Source organism: Vigna radiata, unplaced genomic scaffold (assembly GCF_000741045.1).
Source record: "Vigna radiata var. radiata cultivar VC1973A unplaced genomic scaffold, Vradiata_ver6 scaffold_7, whole genome shotgun sequence".
In the NCBI taxonomy this organism is placed as follows: Eukaryota; Viridiplantae; Streptophyta; class Magnoliopsida; order Fabales; family Fabaceae; genus Vigna; species Vigna radiata.
Window position 1 is genome coordinate 357,496 of NW_014543262.1, and position 2,342 is coordinate 359,837.

The 2,342-nt window shown below is 34.2% G+C and overlaps 1 long non-coding RNA gene across 2 annotated transcripts; it reads left to right on the top strand.

Annotated features, from left to right (window-relative positions):
- The first annotated feature begins 400 nt into the window (after nucleotides 1-400).
- On the top strand, nucleotides 401-2,336 carry LOC106753885. 2 transcript variants are annotated; one of them, XR_002666849.1, is made up of 4 exons: nucleotides 401-794; nucleotides 1,027-1,627; nucleotides 1,781-1,992; nucleotides 2,072-2,336. It is a non-coding gene; the product is annotated as an uncharacterized LOC106753885 (long non-coding RNA). The 2 variants fall into 2 exon arrangements; XR_002666848.1 differs by having other exon boundaries at nucleotides 1,465-1,627.
- The last annotated feature ends 6 nt before the right edge of the window (nucleotides 2,337-2,342 follow it).

A 2,342-nucleotide genomic window follows, 5' to 3' on the forward strand; every position in this document is an offset into this window, starting at 1 on the left:
GGTTCATTTTCTTTTGAGTTTTTGTTTTGGGTTTTTCTTTTTAGATGGAGTCTTTATTTTCATTTTAGTTTTCCTTATCCAGAAGGGCAGTTCTTTAAGTGTGGGGGTGTGATAACTCTCCATTTTTCCATATTTTTCTTAGTTTAGAAGTTATTTTAGCTTCTTATTTTCTAGAATTAGGTTAGTTTAGCATTTTTTCTTTAATTTTAGAGTTTTGTAAAAATAGTATAAATTTTTCGTTTTTAGACAATAAATAGTATTTTTTTTATGTTGGTTTGTTTTTTCTTTAAATGTAAAAATTTGTTTTTCATAGTTATAGGATTTTATTTTTTTTTAAACTCTTAAATTCTTTCTTTTATGCAGATAAAGGGCTGAAGAAAATACATTGAACTGGGTAAAAAGAGTGCTGTTGGGGCCAAGCTCTAATGGGCCAGCATTGTTAGGAAGCCCAGAGTTTTAATCTGTTGTAGCTGAAGTTGATATATGCTGTTTGGGCCAGCGCTTTTAAAAGAGCAATGATATGGGCTGCTGTGATGATGTTGGGCTTCTTGGTATGGAGATGAGCTGATCCTGCATATGCATGGGCTGATCAAACACTTGCTTAAGAGCTATTTTCTGATCAAANACTTGCTTAGGAGCTAGCAACCGCAACATAGGTCGATGGCAGACGATAGTACAGTGTCGACTGCAGATGATGGTGCATGCTGGACGACAGCACACAGTGAACGCCAGCACAAAGTAGAGTCAACGACACTTGACGGCAATGGTTGTACAGGCAGCGAAGAAGAATCAAGGTTAGCTTCTTTCGAATACTTTTCGTGTTTTTTCTAAAGATTGTTGTGACCCAGTTCATCAATGATTCATAAGTTACCAAATCACTTCGCTAGACCCCTGTAGAAAATGATATCCAATGTATTCTTAGACAAAGGTCAAGAGTTTATTTGTTTTTTTGTTGAAGGAAAGTATGTAAAAAATTGTCTGTATGCGTAGCATTCTTCATTTGCAATTTTGGTGCATGGATATTAGGAAACCAAGTGTGAAGAGGGTGTATGAGGATCCACACGGTTGCAATGAGATCTATGGCAACATTTTCTTACCAAAACAGTAAGTTAGGTGTTGCATAAGAGTGTTGAATGATAAGGGTATTTTGTAAGATTGAATGTGATAAATTTGGAACTAGGTGTAACATATGTATCTGTTTTGCTATTATACCTGTTTAGACCGAATTAATCTTGGTAAGTTGCATCTATCTTATTGGTTTGAATTAGGATCATTTGTGAAATGTTTATGACCATGTTATTCCATGTATATATTGGGTTTGTCCATGTTAGTGATTTTTTTGTTGTGGCAGAATATGATAAAAGAAAGTCAAAAGGAATTATNGTTCTTTTTGGTTTCCAATTGATAATATTTTTGCTTCTTTATGTTAAATTGATTGCTTATCATTTTGATACAACTGTATAGAGACTACATGCGGAGCTTTANAGAGAATATGGAAGAGTTTCTTAAATCTCAGCTCATGATAGACATTGAAGTAGGACTTGGTCCTGCAGGAGAACTCAAATACTCCTCTTTGTGATGAAGCTATTTGTGGGGTTGGGTATTTCCTGGAATTGGAGAATCTCAGGTGAGTTTGGAGTATTCTGATGAAGCTATTTGTGTGTAGTTCTGAAATACATTAGGTACATAATAACATCAATAACTTGAGAGTGTATATTCATAACTAACATCAGTAAGAACAAGTCATCAGGTTTAAACTTATTTGAATAAAATCTTGCAGTGCTATGATAAATATCTTAAAGCTTATTTCAAAGAGGCTGCAGCAGAAGCAGGTCATCCTGGGTGAGAGCTGTCAGTTCTCATAAACCCAACAGAGAAACACGGAGAAGAGATAATGGGTCTATATATGAATCTTCTATTGAATCTTCTTATTATAAAGCCACCAGTTCTCTCCCAAGTGTGGTATCAAAGGAGGCATTTATGAGACAGAAGGTTTACTTGTTTTACTTTGATATCCAATTGGCATATATTTTANAAATTAATCAATTCTAAATCTCTTATCATGATGCAGTCAAGAAAAAGAAATGATTTTGTGTTGGAGGAAGAAGTTTCGAATGTCAATTCTAGTGGCTTTGGAAATGCATTTGTGACAAGAAACAAATATGGACGCCCAATTAGTGACAACATTATAGATGAATTTCATCAAAGATATCAACAGATTTTTGTTGCTCAGAAATAGAGAAGAAAGGAAAAACTGCAGATGAACCAAGTTAGTGTTTNAGATATCTCTTTCCCATATTTGTTGTTTTAACGTCAATGTTTCCTATAATTCTATTTTAAGG